This window comes from Somniosus microcephalus, chromosome 4 (assembly GCF_052327205.1).
Source record: "Somniosus microcephalus isolate GS21.2 chromosome 4, FLI_Smic_1.0, whole genome shotgun sequence".
Taxonomy (NCBI): Eukaryota; Metazoa; Chordata; class Chondrichthyes; order Squaliformes; family Somniosidae; genus Somniosus; species Somniosus microcephalus.
Window position 1 is genome coordinate 31217691 of NC_140990.1, and position 18457 is coordinate 31236147.

The 18457-nt window shown below is 48.5% G+C and overlaps 1 pseudogene; it reads left to right on the forward strand.

Moving 5' to 3' along the window:
* The first annotated feature begins 7591 nt into the window (after nucleotides 1–7591).
* On the forward strand, nucleotides 7592–17663 carry LOC147118547 (uncharacterized; annotated as a pseudogene).
* The last annotated feature ends 794 nt before the right edge of the window (nucleotides 17664–18457 follow it).

Below are 18457 nucleotides of genomic sequence, written 5' to 3' on the forward strand. Positions count from 1 at the left end.
CACCGGACAACCCAAAGCACTTTACAGTCAATGAAGTACTTTTGAAACGTAGTCACTGTTGTAATGTAGGAAACGTGGATGTCAATAATCGCACAGCAAGCTCCCACAAACAGCAACGTGATAATGACCAGATAATCTATCTTTTTGTTATGTTAATTGAGGGATACACATTGGCTAGGACACCAGGGATAATTCCCCTGCTCTTTCCCACATTATAACAGTGACTACACTCCAAAAGTACCTCGTTGGTTGTAAAGCACTTCAAGACGTCTGCTGGTCATGAAAGCACTGTATAAATGCAAGCCTACCTTTCTCGAAATAGTGCCATGGGATCTTTTACATCCACCTGAGAGAGCAGACAGGGCCTCAGTTTAATGTCTCATCCGAAAGACGGCACCTCCGACAATGCAGCACTCCCTCAGCACTGCACTGGAGTGTCAGCCTAGATTTTTGTGCTCAAGTCTCTGGAGTGGGACTATGAACCCACAACTTTCTGACTCAGAGGCAAGAGTGCTACCAACTGAGTCACAGCTGACGCGAAAGAACAAGCAGTTCTGATGAAAGGTCAATGACCTGAAACGTTAACTCTGTTTCTCTCTCCACAGATGCTGCCTGACCTGCTGAGTATTTCCAGCATTTTCTGTTTTTATTAAAGAAATGAGGGAGTGATTGCTGACAGGAAGAATGTTGGGTCGTCCTGCACATGCGCACCTCCCTGGCGGCTGAGGTGAAACACCGACTCGCCCCCACCTGAGCCGCGCACATGTACCAGATGTTGCGGCTCCGCATGCGCGCCCGGTGTTCCAACCGCGGGGTTTTGTGCGCTGAGCATGCGCGTTGTGGACCGATTGGGACGGGCGATTGTGGAGCAGGAGGGAGAGCGCGGGGGCCATGAGCACATGCGCGGGACTCAGAGTCAACAGAGCGCTTTCTGGAGCGCTGGGGGCTTGTGGGTATTACAGCCACCATTACTGCTGATCCTTTCAACCAACCTTTCAGCAACTGGAGCCTTAAAATCAGCTTCACTGCCCCTGGGTTCGGAAAGAGGAAAATTAAACAACAGTTTGCCTCTGATCCTTTTCTGATCTCAATTTACAGGGTTATAGAAGTAGAGCAGTTGCAGGCGGGAAGCTCAGACCAAACATCACATCAAGATCTGACAGAGTCACTCGATTCATCAGGACCTGAATATCATCGGCCTTTGCACATGGAAGGAGAAAGCAGCAATCGCAGCGATGACAAACCGCACACGTGTTCGATGTGTTGATGCGGATTCAGCCGATCGCCTGACCTGGTGAGACACGTGCACCATCACACCGGGGAGAAACCGGGTAAAGGTGGGGACGGCGGGAAGGGATTCAGTTCCCCGTCTGCAATAGAAGTTCAACAGCGCAGTCACACCAGGGACAGTCCGTTCACCTGCTCCGTGTGTGGAAAGGGATTTGTTCGTTCATTCCACCTGCAAACACACCAGCGAGTTCACACTGGGGAGAGGCCATTTCAGTGTCCTGACTGTGGGAAGAGCTTTAAAAGCCCCGGGGAACTGAAGAAACACCAGCGAGCTCACACTGGGGAGAGACCATTTCAGTGTCCTAACTGTGGGAAGAGCTTTAAAAGCACCAGGGATCTGGTGCGACACCAGCTTGTTCACACTGATGAGAGACCATTTCAATGTTCTGACTGTGGGAAGAGCTTTAAAAGCCCTGGGGATCTGAAGCATCACCAGCGAGTTCACACTGACGAGAGACCCTTTAAATGTTCTGACTGTGGGAAGTGTTTTAAAAGCTCCCGGGAGCTGAAGAGACACCAACACCTACACACTGGGGAGATGCCATTCACCTGCTCTGTGTGTGGGAAAGGATTCGCTGATTCATCCAACCTGCTGGCACATCAGCGAGTTCACACTGGAGAGAGTCCATTCACCTGCTCCGTGTGTGGGAAAGGATTCACTGATTCATCCAACCTGCTGGCACATCAGCGAGTTCACACTGATGAGAGACCATTTCACTGTCCTGACTGTGGGAAGAGCTTTAAAAGCTCTGGGGAGCTGAGAGACATTGGCTCCTCCACACTGGGGAGAGACCGTTCACCTGCTCCGCGTGTGGGAAAGGATTCGCTGAATCATCGAACCTCCTGTCACACCAGCTTGTTCACACTGACGAGAGACCCTTTAAATGTTCTGACTGTGGGAAGAGATTTAAAAGCTCCGGGGATCTGATGAGACACCGGCTCCTCCACACTGGAGAGAGACCATTCACCTGCTCTGTGTGTGGGAAGGGATTCACTCATTCATCCACCCTCCTGTCACACCAGCTTGTTCACACTGACAAGAGACCCTTTAAATGTTTTGACTGTGGGAAGAGCTTTAAAAGCTCGAAGAGCCTAAAGGGACACCAGCGAGTTCACACTGATCAAAGCATCTCACAGCACAGAAGGAGGTGATTCGGCCCATCGTGTCTGTGCCGGCTCTTTGAAAGAGCTGTCCAATTTAGTCCCAAGCCCCAGCTTTATCCCCAGAACTCTGCAAACTAGTCCTCTTCAAGTACATGTCCAATTACCGTTTGAAAGTTCCTGTGGAACCTGATTCCAGCATCCTTTCAGATGGTGCGTTCCAGATCTTAACAATCCTCTGTGTGAAAACAATTCTCCTCATTTCCCTCTAGTTCTTTTAGCAACTATTTTAAATCTGTGACCTTTGGTTACCGACCTACTTGCCAGAGTGAACAGTTTCTCCCTACTTGCTCGATCAAAACCCCTCATCATTCTGAACACCTCTATTAGGTCTCCTCTTAACCTTCTCTGCTCTAAGGGGAACAATCCCAGCTCCTCCAATCTCTCCACATAACTGAAGTCCCTCATCCCTGGTACCATCCTGGTCAACCTCTTCTGCACCCTCTCCAAGGCCTTGACATCCTTCCTAAAGTGTGGTGCCCAGAACTGTACACAAGACTCCAGCTGAGGCCAAAACCCTGCAGCTGTACAAAACCCTGGTTAGACCACACCTGGAGTACTGTGAGCAGTTCTGGGCACCACACCTTAGGAAGGATATATTGGCCTTGGAGGGAGTGCAGCGTAGGTTTACTGAATGATACCTGGACTTCAAGGGTTAACTTACGGGGAGAGATTACACAAATTAGGGTTGAATTCCCTAGAATTTAGAAGGTTAAGGGGTCATCTGATCAAAGTTTTCAGGATATTAAGGGGAACAGATAAGGTAGATAGAGAAAAACTATTTCCGCTGGTTGGGGATTCTAGGACTGGGGGACATATCCTAAAAATTAGAGCCAGACCTTTCAGGGGTGAAATTAGGAAACACTTCTACACACAAAGGGTGGTAGAAGTTTGGAACTCTCTTCCGCAAATGGTCATTGATGCGAGATCAATTGTTAGTTTTAAATCTGAGATTGATAGTGTTGTGTCCGTGTATAATAAGACACAGACTGCAGGAGAATGGTACAACAGGTGTTTACTCAACGTGGCTCACAGTGGAACTGAACTGTACAGATTACTACTCAGTGCTATATACAGGTGTGGTCACTGCCGGTACTGCAGTATACATGAGCTGTAAAAGATAGTTCCCCACTTAAAGGTATATACATTACAATTTCTCCCCTTTTAGATTAACAGTACCATAACACTCATTTAACAATTAAATATCAAACTAATTACAATTAACACTTTTAACATGCAACATTAGCTGAAAATAGTCTATTTATATATTCAGTCTTTGGGGAGGCTTCCTGATCCTTTCTGGATAGCGCCTTTCCCGAGTGTCTTGCTCTTGGTGCGGAGGCGATTCTGGCCCCCTGTCATCGGTTGGTTCATCAGCTTCCGATGCTACTGTTTCTGGGGTAGATGCGACCTGTACGTCGGGTTCATCACCGGGTATGTATGGGCGAGGCATGGGGTTGACTTGTTCCTGTGACTCTAGGATCTGGTCAGCATGGCATCTCACGATGCTCTCCCCAACGTCCACTGTGTACATTAGTGGGCCCTGCCATGTGCATATCGTTCCTGGCTGCCATTTTTCTGTTCGGTAGTCGCGGGCCAAGACTGGTTGCCCTACATTGAAGCTCCTTGTTGGCTTCTCATGGATGTGCTGGAATTGCTTACTCTCAACATCTCTTCGTACGTTTGGTCTGAGCAAATCCAGGCGAGATCTTAACCTTCGGTTAAAGAACATCATGGCTGGGGCCTGGTTGGTGACTGCATGTGTCGCATTCCGGTAGGCGAACAGGAAATTGTCCACCTTGTGCTGCAGCGGAATGTTGTCATTGTACATAGCCTTTATTGCCTTCTTAAAGGTTTGTACGAACCTCTCAGCCAATCCATTTGTGGCTGGATGATACGGGGCGGATGTGTAATGCCTTACTCCATTCTTTTTCACGAACCTCCGGAACTCTTCGGACACAAACTGTGGTCTGTTGTCGTTTTTCACAGAGTGCTGAGAGTTGGGTGAGTCAGGGAGTCTTAACTGGTTGCTGAAATCAAACTTTTGTTTGTTTCACATTTACTGTGAACTGTTTACTGTTTAAAATCTAAATTTCCCAGCTTTAAGCAGGGTTAAAAAGGGATAAACAAGTCCTACAACTCAGAGCAGCTGAAGACAGTTAACAAGGGAAACTGGAGTAATCTGGTTAACCTGGTTCTCCTGTAGCTGGGCTCAGCTCAGCAAGTCTTTGTTTCAGGGCCTATAAAAACAGGCTTTGAAGTGCAATCTTGCACTGAGTGCGGTTTTCACAGAGTGCTGAGAGTTGGGTGAGTCAGGGAGTTAGGTGAGGCAAGGCCTCAGATCTTCGGCGGGTACTTCAGCGGTACAGCGGGCCTACAAAGGGCTCCAGAGACCAGGTAAGGCTTACTTTACTGGTGATATTGAATTGGTTTAATTTAACTTGATTAAAGAGGTAGGTCATGCCAGGAGAGCCCAGCCCCGTGATATGCTCCTCTTGCTCTATGTGGGAATTCAGGGACGCTGCCAGTGTCCCTGACCAACATGTGTGGCAGAAATGCATCCAACTGCAGCTACTAATGGGCCGTCTTGGGGCGCTGGAGCTGCGGGTGGATGGGTTGTGGAGCATTCACGATGCTGAGAGGGTCGCGAATTACTCGTACAGTGAGTTGGTCACACCGCAGGGTAGGGCTGCACAGGCAGAAGGGAAATGGGTGACCACCAGGCAGAACAATAGAAGCAGGCAGGTAGTGCAGGGGACCCCTGTGGCCATCCCCCTTTCAACCAGGTATACCGCTTTGGATACTGTTGGGGGGGATGACTTACCAGGGGAAGGTGGCAGCAGCCAACTTCCTGGCACTGGGGGTGCTCCTGCTGCCCAGGAAGGGAGGAAAAAGAGTGGGAGAGCAATAGTGGTAGTGGATTCTATAGTAAGGGGAACAGATAGGCGTTTCTGTGGCCGTAGACATGAATCCAGGATGGTTTGTTGCCTCCCTGGTGCCAGGGTCAAGGATGTCACTGAGCGGCTGCAGGGCATTCTGGAGGGGGAGGGCGAACAGCCAGAGGTCGTGGTCCACATTGGCACCAACGACATAGGTAAAAAGAGGGATGAGGTCCTGCAGCAAGAATTTAGGGAGCTAGGTAAAAGATTAAAGAGCAGGACCTCAAAGGTTGTAATCTCTGGATTACTCCCGGTGCCACATGTCAGTGAGTATAGGAATAGGAAGATAGAACAGATGAATGTGTGGCTAAAGGGATGGTGCAGGAGGGAGGGCTTTAGTTTCCTGGATCACTGGGTCTGCTTCTGGGAAAGGTGGGACTTGTACAAGTCGGACGGTTTACACCTGAACCAGAGGGGGACCAATATCCTTGCGGGGAGGTTTGCTAGCACTGTTGGGGGGGTTTAAACTAACTTGGCAGGGGGATGGGATACAGAGTGGAGCTATAGTAGGGGGTGATTTACAGCCAAATACGGAGGAAAAAACAAGTCAGCTGGGAAGGCAGAGCAAATATGTGAAGGCAAAAGGGAATATGGCAAGGCTGGAAGGCATTTATTTTAATGCAAGGAGTCTTGCAAATAAGGTGGATGAACTGAAGTTGTTGTTGAACACATGGGAGTACGATATTGTTGCTATCACGGAGACATGGGTGAGGGAGGGTCAGGACTGGCAGCTCAATATTCCAGGGTATAGAATCTTCAGGCGAGACAGAGGGGGGTGTAAAAGGGGAGGGGGTGTTGCAATATTAATTAAGGAGTCAATTACTGCTGTAAGGAGGGATGATATATTAGCGGGTTCCTCAAATGAGGCCATATGGGTAGAACTTAAAAACAAAAAGGGGGCAAGCATTTTGCTGGGAGTGTACTATCAGCCCCCAAACAGTCAGGGGGGATAGAGGAACAGATATGTAGGCAAATCTCAGAGAAGTGCGAAAATAATAGGGTAATAATAGTGGGGGATTTCAACTTCCCCAATATAAATTGGGATAGTCAGAGTATGAAAGGCTTAGAGGGTGCAGAATTCTTAAAGTGCATCCAGGAGAGCTTTTTGAGCCAACATGTAGAAAGTCCTACAAGAGAGGGGGCGGTACTGGACCTAATTCTAGGGAATGTAGCCGGGCAAGTGGTGGAAGTGTCAGTAGGAGAGCATTTTGGCGACAGTGACCATAATTCGATGAGATTTAAGGTGGTCATGGAAAAAGACAAAGATGGCCCGGAAATAAGGGTTCTAAATTGGGGGAAGGCCGATTTTAATATGATAAGGCAGGATCTGGCCAAAGTGGACTGGGAGCAGCTACTTATAGGAAAATCCACATCAAAACAGTGGGAGGCTTTCAGAAGGGAAATAGAGAGAGTACAACGCCAACATGTTCCTGTAAAGGTCAAGGGTAGGACCAACAAGCAAAGGGAACCTTGGATGACAAGGGATATACAAAAATGCATTAGAAATAAAAGGGGGGCTTTTGGCAGTTACAAAAGACTAAAGACGGAGGAAGCCCCAGAGGAGTATAAAAAGTGCAGGGGCATACTTAAAAAAGAAATTAGGAGAGCGAGGAGGGGCCATGAAATAACACTGGCGAGCAAAATAAAGGAAAATCCTAAGGTGTTTTATAAGTATATTAAGGGCAAGAGGATAACCAGGGAAAGGGTAGGGCCCATTAGGGACCAAAGTGGCAATCTGTGTGTAGAGCCAGATGATGTAGGTGGGGTTTTAAATGAATTTTTTGCATCTGTGTTCACTATGGAGAAAGACGATGTAGACATAGAAATCGGGCAAGGGGACTGTGATATACTTGAACATATTAGCATCGAGAGGGAGGAGGTACTAGCGGTTTTAGCAGGCCAAAAAGTGGATAAATCCCCAGGCCCGGACGAGATGTATCCCAGGCTGCTGTGTGAGGCAAAGGAGGAGATTGCAGGGGCTCTGACACAAATTTTCAGAACCTCTCTGGCCACAGGGGATGTACCAGAGGACTGGAGAAAAGCTAACGTAGTACCATTATTCAAGAAGGGTAGCAGGGATAAACCAGGGAATTACAGGCCAGTGAGCCTAACATCTGTGGTAGGGAAATTATTGGAAAAAATTCTGAGGGACAAAATTAGTCTCCACTTGGAGAGGCAAGGATTAATCGGGGATAATCAGCATGCCTTTGTCAAGGGTAAATCATGTCTGACCAATCTGATTGAATTTTTCGAGGGGGTGACTAGGTGTGTGGATGAGGGAAATGCGGTGGATGTGGTATACATGGACTTCAGTAAGGCTTTTGACAAAGTCCCGCATAGGAGACTGGCCAAGAAGGTAAGAGCCCATGGGATCCAGGGTGCCTTGGCACGTTGGATCCTAAACTGGCTGAGTGGCAGGAGGCAGAGGGTGATGGTCAAAGGTTGCTTTTGTGACTGGAAGCCTGTGTCCAGTGGGGTACCTCAGGGATCGGTGCTGGGTCCCTTGCTGTTTGTGATCTACATTAATGATTTGGATGAGAATGCAAAAGGTATGATCAGTAAGTTCGCAGATGACACGAAAATTGGTGGGGTGGTAAATTGCGAGGAGGAAAGCCTCAGGCTACAGGACGATATAAACGGGTTGGTCAGATGGGCGGAAAAGTGGCAAATGGAATTTAACCCTGAAAAGTGCGAGGTGATGCATTTTGGACGGACAAATAAGGCAAGGGAATACACAATGAGTGGTAGGACCCTAGGAAGTACAGAGGGTCAGAGGGACCTTGGTGTACATGTACATAGATCCCTGAAGGCAGCGGAACAGGTAGATAAGGTGGTTAAAAAGGCATATGGGATACTTGCCTTCATTAGCCGAGGCATAGAATATAAGAGCAGGGAGGTTATGATGGAGCTGTACAAAACGCTGGTAAGGCCACAGCTGGAGTACTGTGTGCAGTTCTGGTCACCTCACTATAGGAAGGATGTGATTGCTTTGGAGAGGGTGCAGAGAAGATTCACCAGGATGTTACCTGGGATGGAGTGCCTCAGCTATGAAGAAAGACTAAACAGGCTGGGGTTGTTTTCCTTGGAGCAAAGAAGGCTGAGGGGGGACCTGATTGAGGTGTACAAAATGATGAGGGGCATAGATAGGGTAGATAAAGAGGAACTTTTCCCCTTAGTAGGGGGGTCAATAACAAGGGGGCATAGATTCAGGGTAAGGGGCAGGTGGTTTAGAGGGGACTTGAGGAGGAACTTTTTCACCCAGAGGGTGGTTGGAGTCTGGAACTCACTGCCTGAAAGGGTGGTAGAGGCAGGAACCCTCACAACATTCAAGAAGCATTTGGATGAGCACTTGAAATGCCATTGCATACAAGGCTATGGACCAAATGCTGGAAAATGGGATTAGATTGGACAGGGCTTGATGGACGGCGCAGACACGATGGGCCGAAGGGCCTCTTTCTGTGCTGTATAACTCTATGACTCTATGACTCAAATCTGTTCTGGCAAGCCATTCCTGGCAAAAATGGTCCGTAGGACTGCAATAGTTTTCTCCGTGATGGTGGAGGACATTTTGATGACCTCAGGCCATTTTGAGTGCGCATCCACGGCTATTAAAAACATTGAGTCCATGAATGGAGCAGCATAATCAATATGCACCCGTTGCCATGGAGATGAGGGCGACTCCGTTGGGTGTAGAGGGGCCTGTGGTGTTGCATTTTGGACTTTCTGGCATCCTGAGCAACTCTTGGTCAGGTCCTCAATTTGTTTATCGATTCCCGGCCACCACACATAAGCCCTGGCTAGGCTTTTCATTTTTACCCCTCCCAGATGACCCTCATGAAGCTCATTGAGCACTCTATCCCTTAACTTGGGTGGAATTACCACTCGGGATCCACACATCAAGGTCCCCCGGCACACTGACAGCTGTTCTCTCCTTGTCGAGAATGCTGGCAACAGTGAGTCGCCATGTGCTGGCCATCCCTTCACCGTCAAATCATATACCCGAGACAGTGTCGGGTCATTTCGGGTTTCCTTTTCGATTCAAGCGTTAGTTACCGGTAGGTATTCAACTATAGTCGAATGGAATATTTCGACAGGATCCACTGCTGCTGCTTCCTCCGCAGTAGGCAGTGGCAGGCATGATAGCCCATCAGCATTTCCATGCTGTTTCGTGCCCTTATATTCAATCTCATAGTGGTGCGCCCCTAGAAAAAGTGACCATCTTTGTAGTCGTTGCGCAGTCATCACCAGAACGCCCTTCTTCGGATTAAAAATGGAGACAAGAGGCTGGTGATCAGTCAGCAAGGTGAATTTCTGCCCGTGCAGATAGTGATTGAACTTTTTCACTCCCCACACTAGGCTGAGGGCCTCCCTGTCAACCTGGGCGTAGTTACGCTCGGCTGAGGTTAGTGATCGTGACGCAAAGGCTATTGGCCTCTCTGAGCCGTCCGAGAATTTGTGCGACAGCACCGCTCCAATGCTGTAGGGTGACGCATCACATGCCAACCGAATTGGTAATGCTGGGTTGTAATAGGCCAATACCTCTTTTGATGTGATTAGTGTTTTGCTCTTCTGGAAAGCTCGTCTACATTCGTCACTCCACTTCCATGGCACCCCAGTTTGCAGTCGGGTGTTCAGTGGGTGTAGTATTGTAGACAAATTTGGCAAGAACTTATGGTAGTAGTTTCTTCAATCACACAAACCTAAAAACTGTACTACCGAAATTCCACCAGAATGTCTCCTGCCCCACAAGAGGGGAGAACACACTGGATCAAGTCTACACGAGCATTGTAGACGCTTACAAGGCCATTCCCTGCCCCCACCTTGGGAAGTCTGACCACCTCTCCCTGTTTCTAGCCCCGGCATACAAACCGCTCATCAAAAGAGAGAGAACATCAATGAGAGCAGTGAAAGTATGGCCAGAGGGGGCAGTATCGGAGCTTCAGGATTGCTTCGAACGCACTGATTGGGGCATGTTTGCCCACAATGACATCGAGGAATACGCATCCACAGTGCTATTCTACATCAACAGCTGCGTCGAGGTCGTCACGACCCACAAACATATCAGGTCATACCCCAACCAGAAACCCTGGATGAACGGAGAGGTCCGCTCACTGTTGAAAGCACGCGACGCAGCATTTAAATCTGGCGACGCGGCGGCTTACAGAGCAGCTAGGACCAACCTAAAAAAGGGTATCAGGACTGCCAAATGGAAACAGACATTGCGGATAGAGGATCACTTCCGCAACAACTCGGACCCCTGGCGCATGTGGCAAGGCATCCAGTCCATCACTGACTACAAGGGCAAAAACACCAGTCCCCCGGTCAGCGACGCCTCCCTTCCGGAGGAGCTTAACAACTTCTACGCTCGCTTCGACAGGGACAACAAGGAGCCGGCTACCAAAGCCTTGCCACCCCCGGAAGACCAGGTGCTCACTCTGTCGACCTCCGACGTAAGGGGCGCTCTACGCAGAGTGAACACACGAAAGGCTACTGGACCGGATAGCATCCCTGGACGGGTACTCAAGGAATGTGCTGATCAGCTGGCTGATGTCTTCACCGCCGTCTTCAACCTGTCATTGGCCCAGGCAGTAGTCCCTACATGCTTCAAGACCGCCACCATCATTCCTGTGCCTAAACAAGCGGCTGTGACGTGTCTGAACGACTATCGACCTGTCGCACTCACACCCATCATAATGAAGTGTTTCGAGAGACTGGTCTTAGCCCACATCAAAGCCAGTGTTCCTGCCTCCCTTGACCAACACCAGTTTGCCTATCGGGCAAACAGATCAACGGAGGATGCAATCACAACTGCTCTACACTCGGCACTGAATCACCTAGATGGTAAGGAGACCTACATCAGAATGCTGTTCATAGACTACAGCTCAGCATTCAACACTATCGTCCCCAACAAGCTGGCCACCAAACTCCAAACTCTTGGCCTGAACACTTCCCTCTGCAACTGGACCCTGGACTTCCTAACAAACAGACCCCAGTCTGTCAAATTAGGTAACCACACCTCCCCCCCGCCCCCCCGACCCTGAACATGGGGGCCCCACAAGGATGTGTGCTGAGCCCCCTCCTCTACTCCCTCTTCACCCACGACTGTGTGGCTGTTAATGGTTCCAACACCATCATCAAGTTTGCAGATGACACCATGGTAGTAGGCCAGATCACCAACAACGATGAGTCAGCCTACAGGGAGGAGGTCCAGCATCTCGTGAAGTGGTGCGCCGACAACAACCTGGCCCTTAACACCAAGAAAACAAAGGAAATAATCGTGGACTTCAGGAAGTCCAAAGACGGAAGCCACACCCCTATCCACATCAATGGGGCGGAGGTGGAAAGGGTGGCCAGCTTTAAGTTCCTCGGAGTCCACATCACGGAAGACCTCTCCTGGTCCCTCAACACCTCCTCTCTGGTGAAGAAGGCCCAGCAGCGGCTATATTTCTTGAGGAGGCTGAAGGGATGTAATCTGTCACCCCTGATCCTCTCTAACTTCTACCGCTGCACTATAGAGAGCATCCTGACAAACTGTATCACGGTATGGTACGGCAGCTGTAGCTCCCATGACCGGAAAGCCCTGCAGCGGGTAGTCAAAACTGCCCAACGCATTACCGGCACCCGGCTACCGACCATAGAACATATATATCAGAAACGCTGCCTACGGAGGGCACGGTCAATCATCAAAGACCCTACCCACCCCAGCCACAGTCTGTTCACCCTCCTACCATCTGGAAGACGCTACAGATGCATTCGCACCCGTACGACCAGATTTAGGAACAGCTTCTTTCCCAGGGCTGTCATCCTACTGAACTCCACAAATAAACACTAAAGCCTGCACATCTGCCGATGCACTTTATTATGGTCATATTTATGCTAATATATATGTACAAATGTATGTTGGAATGTTTAAGTGTCCTAATCCAAATTGTACACTCTCGGGAGCCGCAAGCCTACATTTCGTTGTACTGCACTTGTGCACTAACAATGACAATAAAAGTTGATTTGATTTGATTGATTTGATTTGATACCAGCCCGAGGAACGGCCTCAGTTGTGACACATTTTCCAGTGCTGGAGCCTTGACTACTGCCTCAATCTTCTCTGGGGACTTATGTAACCCCTCTTTATCGATAACGTGGCCACAATACGAGATCTGTTTTCTAAAAAACTCGCATTTGGGGCAGTTAGCTCGGAGCCCATATTCCTGCAATCTAGTGAGCACCTGCTCCAGGTTGACAAGGTGATCACTGTCATTTTCGCCCGTGACCAGGATGTCGTCCAAATAACACTGGGTCCCTGGGATCCCTTGCAGGACTTGTTCCATTGCCCTCTGCCAAATAGCCGGAGCTGATGCTACCCCGAATACCAGCCGGTTGTATTTGTAGAGACCTTTATGGGTGTTGATTGTGAGGTATTTTTTTGATGCTTCTTCTACCTCCATTTGCAGATACGCCTGGGCCAGATCAATCTTAGTGAAGCGTTTCCCTCCAGATAGCAAGGTGAAAATATCTTCAATCCGCAGAAGTGGATATTGTACGGTGTGAAGGACCGGGTTCACTGTTACCTTAAAGTCCCCACAGATGCGAACCTTCCTTGGTTCCCCAGGCGTGCTGCTCAATGACTTTTTCATCACAGGGACGATGGGTGTAGCCCACTCGCTCCAGTCTACCTTGGACAGTACACCTGAACATTCCAGACTCTCCAGCTCTGCTTCGATGGCTGGGCGGATCGCATAAGGTACCGGTCTGGCCTTAAAACATTTTGGGCTTGCGTTTTCTTCAATTTTAATCGTCACTGTCATGCCTTTTAGTGTTCCGAGTCCTTGCTGAAACACTTCTTTCGCATCAGTTAGGATCTTTGACAGTCGCCCAGGTGTGACGTCGTCATCCTTTTTGTCAGCCACAGTCAGTGCCTGTATGGAATGCCAATCCAGTTGTATTTTCTGGATCCATTCACGTCCCAGTAATTGTGGTCCTCCATCTTGTAATACATACACGTCTAGTTTTGGTGTTTCCTTACCGTTATATATAACGGTCACCTTTATTTTTCCTTTGTGGTAGACTTTTTGCCCCGTGTACGTCTTCAAAATAATTTTTGTGTCTCTCAAGGGTATGTGTGAGAATAGTCGTTCATAATCCCGTCGGTTTATGACTTTTAGGGCTGATCCTGTGTCCAATTCCATCTTTACCTGGACTCCTGCTATCTTGAGAGTGACCCAAATGGTTCGGTGATCCTCCGTTGTGATCACATTATGTAGTTTCAGACAACTCAGTTCCCTGCTTTCGGAGTCGTTATCACTCTTCTGTTCATCTGAACTATTCTCCGTCATCTTATGTACCTTCTTGTACTTTCCTTTGGTAGGTTTCTTATTGCTGGTTTTCTTTCCCGACCTGCAGACTCGTGCTATGTGTCCTACTTTTCCACACTGTCTGCACACTTTGTCTTTGAACCAGCAATCATTCTGGTCGTGTGTTGTTCTGCCGCAGCGATAGCACTTCTCTGTTCCATATGACATTTCGTTTGTGCCATATTCTTGCGGTCTCTGTTGTATCTCTGCAGCGCCCCGTGCTGCTGCTTCATATGATACCGCAATGCTTAAAGCCTTTTTCAGCGTAAGGTCCTTTTCAGATAAAAGCCGTTTCTGGGTTCCTTCACTTTGAAGCCCACACTCAAACTTGTCCCTTAAGGTATCTGCTAGTCCCGCTCCAAACTGGCAGTGTTTCGATAGTTTGCGCAGTTCTGTTAAATAATCAGCATTGCTTTCTGTTTGTGAAACTGGAATCTTTCTGCTATCAGCAGCGGTGTGGGGTTTAAATGTTCCTGTAGTATCGTTACTATGTCTTCAAAACTCTTTTCCATTGGCTTCGTTGGGGTTACTAGATTTCGTAATAAACCATACGTCTTTGCACCCATTAAATTTAACAATACCGACGCTTTCTTGTCATCTGACACCTCATTTGCCTTGCAGTACACCTCTATTCGTTCGACATATGTAGTCCAATCTTCGACTTCATTGTCAAAATGCGGTGATACTGCCACTCTTTGGCATTTTGGGTGTGGTTTAAAATGGTGTCTCCCGCGCTTTCCTTCCTCCCCCGCTGCTGCCAACGCCGCTCCCGGCGGTTCTCGTGGCAATGGCAGCGCCCTGTAGGTTTCACGCGCTTCTCCTGCGCTGCTGCCAACGCCGCTCTCGGCGGTCCTCGTGGCAATGGCAGCGCCTCGCAGTTTCTGCGCATCTCTCTCTCCCTCTCTTCAACGCTGCTCGGCCCCAGAACACCGGCTGCACCCTGTGCGCTATGCCCTCTCTCTCTCTCCCCCGTTGACGCTGCTCGGCCCTTTGCCGTGCTGCTCGGTCGGGCTCTAGCCCACCGCTGTCCGGGAAGGGTCAGCGCACTACCTGTTGCCAGCCCGTATCGCTGGACCACCTCAACTGGAAAGCCAAGCCTGGCTCTCGACAGCCTCCCCCGCAATTCTCGAGTCTCTGCTGGATGACTGGGCGGTTGCCCGTGGTCGACGCCTCAGTCTCTGGCCTTGACCTCCAATCCACTGATCTCCAGGAACGAATCCCCGGGAGGTGATGCAGAGTTGCAGGTAGGTTCGAACTTGCCTTGTCGCCAATGTTGTGTCCGTGTATAATAAGACACAGACTGCAGACAACGTGGCTCACAGTGGAACTGACTGTACAGATTACTACTCAGTGCTATATACAGGTGTGGTCACTGCCGGTACTACAGTATACATGAGCTGTAAAAAGTAGTTCCCCCCTTAAAGGTATATACATTACAGTTTTCCTCTTTTATGGGATTTGAGAAAGTGGTCAGCTTCTTTTCTATGGAAAGGTTGAAGATTGTGGATAAGGATTATGACATTATATGGTTGGATAACATCAAGTGAAGATGAGGAGTTATTAGAGTGCCAATAGGACTGGCGTTGAACTGGTATTACTTGTTTTTTGAAGAAGTTTCGGGTTCTGGTTAAAAGTAGTTTACTTGAAGTCTTAAGTGATTTTTTGATATGGTTGTGGGATTTTCTATATTGTGGCGTTATTTAGTGTTAAAGCCTTCCTTAATTGAACGAACGAACGCTCTAGTGAACGCACGCATGTGGATACAAATATATGCACGCATGCACGCATACACAATGGAACTTACATTTGACCAAATGAAGGGCCCGCTCTCCAGGACGGGGGTCACTCGGTGAGCGTGAGGCCTGCCGGACGGATGAACGAACGCATGCACACAGGTAGACAAATGATATGCACGCATACACAATGGAACTTACGTTCGACCGAATGAAGGGCCCTCGCTCCCCAGGTGAAAGTCGGCTTGGTGAGCGTGAAGCCTGCCGCACAGATGAACGAACACATAGGCATGCACGCAGATAGAAACGGCACACATGTACGCAGTCATGCACATGGAACTTACGCTTGAGTGAACGAACGGACCAATGGAGGAACGAATGACTGAATGATTGAACAATGCCAGTTGGACTGGCGTGTACGGATTCTTGGTTTATTAAATAGTTGCAGTTTGTACTGTAAATATTATTGATTTACCTGTAAAATTTATTGTTGTATTTATATTGTTGACCATAATTGGTCAATGAATGTCATGGATTTACTATGTAACTGATGAGCTGTATAAGTACTGTTGTACTTGAATGTTAAAATTTTGAAAAAAGGACAACAGGTTATACCAAGCAAAAATGAAGAGTTACTAGATTGCCAGTAGGACTGGTATGTATTGTTTTTTACTATGGGTACCTGTATTGTTGACATTGTTCTTGTCTGGAAAAATGTATTATTGTATTTGTACTGTTAATCTTAAAGCTGTATTTTTTTAAGGCTTAGCCTTATTGTGGTTAATGAATGTAATGGATTTATCATGTAATTGATGAATTGTAACAAGTACTACCAGATTTAAATAAAAGAGAGAAAAAAAATGAACCCCGGGGGACGCGGGCCGCTCACACCCCGAGCTCAGGGAGCAGGTTCATGAACCCCGGGGGGACGCGGGCCGCTCACACCCCGAGTGCGGCCCCAGCCCCCATTATTAAAACACTCAACATTATCCGCTTCACAAACACCCGGGGTGGGTTCAGGCCTCGAAAAAGAGCCTCCGGGCCGGGCGTTTGCCCCGAGCGGGGCGGCAGCTGCGGGGCTTTCTCCCGGTGACAGGCCTGGGGTAACGGCCGCCATCTTGAGAGGCTCGGGGCAGCAGGGCGCATGCGCGGCCCCCTTGGCCAGGAACCAGGAGAGAATCTTGTCAATTTCTATCCTGGACTCGCAGTGATGGCTTTTGTAAACTCCTTTTACAGGCTGTGAGAAGGGCAGCATTTACACACCGCAAACTCAAACCAAACATCACATCAAGATCTGACAGAGTCACTCCATTCATCAGGACCCGAATATCATTGGTCTCTGAATGTGGATGGAGAAATGTTTGTCTGTTCTGTCTGTGGGAAACGATTTCAAACATCAGTGTGACTGGAAAAGCACCGAGACACACACACCCGAGTGAGAGTGTTCCAGTGCACTGACTGTGGAAAGAGCTTTAACCAGTTACACAGCCTGAAAAAACATCGCACCATTCACAGTGGGGAGAAACCATACACGTGTTCTGTGTGTGGACGAGGCTTCAACTGATCGTCCAACCTGGAGAGACACAAGGACACCCGCACCACAGAGAAACCATGGAAATGTGGAGACTGTTGGAAGGGATTTAATTACCCTTCCCAACTGGAAATTCATCAATGCAGTCACACCGGGGAGAGACCATTCACTTGCTCCATATGTGGGAAGGGATTCACTTGCTCATCCATTCTCCAGACACATCAGCGAGTTCACAATGACGAGAGACCATTCAGCTGCACTCACTGTGGGAAGATGTTCAAGCAGTCATCCAACCTCATTCTACACCAGCGAGTTCACACTGGGGAGAGGACATTCACCTGCACCATGTGTGGGGAGAGCTTCAGTCGGTCATCCCACTTGCTTATGCACCAGCAAGTTCACACCGGAGAGAGGTCTATCCCCTGCTCCGTGTGTGAGAAGGGATTCGCTCATTCTTCCGAGCTTCTGACACACCAGCGAGTTCACACTGGGGAGAGGTCGTTCACCTGCTCCTTGTGTGGGAAGGGAATTAATCGTTCATCCAACCTGCTGACTCACCAGCGAGTTCGCACTGGGGAAGAGGCCGTTCACCTGCTCCTTGTGTGGGAAGGGATTCAGTCTATCATGCAACCTGCTGAAACATCAGCGAGTTCACAAGTGACTGCACAGGTTGGATTCTGTTGTTATTGGTGCTGTTAATCACATCCAGGACTGAACCATGTTCATTCTGACAGTTGGGGTTTGTTTCTGCTGATGTTAATAACTTCTATAACTGGGCTGGAGTTTAATATTCAGGATATATAGCTGATTGACTTGTCAGGGCTGCAGTGTTCATTTAAGAACTGCTGTCTGATCTTTCCCCTTAATTTATGATGAGAGTCCTTGAATTGAGTTGAGGAGCAAATAGAATATGATCACACTATTGGGGGTATTGTATAGGCCTCCAAATAGTGAGAGGGAGGTAGAGGAGCAAATCTGCAGGGAAATTGCAGAGATATGCAAGAGCTATAAGTGGTGATATTGGGGGACTTTAATTACCCAAATATCGATTGGGATAATGCTGGGGTAAAGGGAAAGGAGGGGGAGGAATTTCTGAATTGTGTTCAGGAGAATTTCCTTCACCAGTATGTTCTTGGCCCAACTAGGAAGGAGGCATTGCTGGATCTGGTGCTGGGGAATGAGGTGGGCCAGGTCGGCCAAGTGTCTGTGGGAGAACACTTGGGTACGAGTGATCATCGTATCATAAGATTTAGATTAGCAATGGCGAGGAGCAAGGAACAATCTAGAGTGGAACTTCTAAACTGGAATAGGGCTAACTTCAATGGGATGCGAAAGGATCTAGCCAGGGTAAAATGGAACCAAAGACTGACAGGAAAAACTGTAACGGAACAATGGGTGATCTTTAAGGAGGAGATGTTTCAAGTACAGGCTAGGTACATTCCAACAAGAGGGAAG